The following is a 1,381-nucleotide window of genomic DNA, read 5'->3' on the forward strand; positions in this document are numbered from 1 at the left end:
TTCTGACATGTTTGCAAATTTTGGTGAGTTTTCGAGTATGTTTAGGCCATGTCATTTGGGCCTACTTTGCAGAAAAAAAAAAAAAAAAAAAAAAAAAAAAAATATAATCCGAGCAGATTCAATAGGGACCTCGCACGGTCGTGCTCGGGCCCTAACTAGTAGGCCTAACTATAGCTGTGACTACTTTCCAGCAACAACTGGTGGGAGGCAGACATAGTTCTGTTTTTTTCTGTCATCTTCTATTTCTTTTGGCTGGCTTGACACCATAAATTTCAGTTTTTAGTTGTTGCATGTCATGACTAAAGGCCGTTGGCTTCTCTGTGTGTGTGTGTGTGAGAGAGAGAGAGAGAGAGAGAGAACAACTGTGCATACCCAACATGCCAGTGGATGAACACTGCATTATGAAGTTTCCGTTTTGGAATGCACAACTATCCCATTTTAACAGTTCTGCTGCGGCAACAACCAAGCTCATTTGCAGCCTTCCAGAATCTGCTGCTTACTGTCTCGCCTTCATCCGTCATCCTCACCATCAGCTTTCCCACGGCCATTAGATCATGTCACATCCTGATAGATACTCAATGGAGCAGAATGCGCACACACACACACACACACACACACACACACAGCGGAAACATGTAAACAGAGGCAAGCACATTGCGTTGATGCTTGTGTGTCAGGCAGAGACTGAATACATCCAATTGCACAAGGATTGAAGCATAGACGCACACATACACAGGCACACGCAGGGAGTGATGTACGCTCACACAGTTGATCAAAGGAGGTGTGATGTAATCAGCCTTCAGAGCTTTGGACACATCCCTCATTAACTTTCACCAGAGGCTTTAATGAAAAACCACTGGAGGGAATCTCCGCTTTCTCTCCTTGTTTTCCTCCTCTTTCTCTCCCTCTTTCCTTCTCATCTCCTCGTTCACTCCCTGCAGTATCTGCTCGTCATCCTCCTCATTCGTCTTCCACGCTGTGCCTCCCCCCTCTCCCTTTGCCCCAATGGCTGGCTTGACTTCCGCTGAGACAAAGTAAATATTTCCCATGGCTTATCTGACCACTGGCAGCACGAATATGACACAAAGTGCGAGGCTCTGCTAATTAACACACAGCCTCTGTTCCTCGGGTCAGGGGCCCCTGCGGGGAGAGTTACGGCTTCAAGTTTGACACCTCAAATACACTGGCGTCCTATTCATTCATAGTCAGGTATGACACATGGTTGGGTGTCTGCGGTCATTTGAGACGCTGTTATTACTCTAACACACATCTTGACTTGATTTTCTTAGTTTTGGCTTTTTCTCTTAGAGACTCTGGGAGGGAGGGAAAAAAGGAGGGATATAATGAAAAACAGAGAAAGCAAGTCTCTCTCTCTCTCTCT

At 45.8% G+C, this 1,381-nt stretch overlaps 1 protein-coding gene across 1 annotated transcript in view; it reads left to right on the forward strand.

Moving 5' to 3' along the window:
* LOC123958358 (type-2 angiotensin II receptor-like) overlaps window positions 1-1,381 on the forward strand; it is a 15,547-nt gene that overhangs the window by 10,275 nt on the left and 3,891 nt on the right. The gene's annotated exons all lie outside the window — the stretch shown is intronic.

The sequence above is a fragment of the Micropterus dolomieu genome, linkage group LG19 (assembly GCF_021292245.1).
Source record: "Micropterus dolomieu isolate WLL.071019.BEF.003 ecotype Adirondacks linkage group LG19, ASM2129224v1, whole genome shotgun sequence".
Lineage (NCBI taxonomy): Eukaryota > Metazoa > Chordata > Actinopteri > Centrarchiformes > Centrarchidae > Micropterus > Micropterus dolomieu.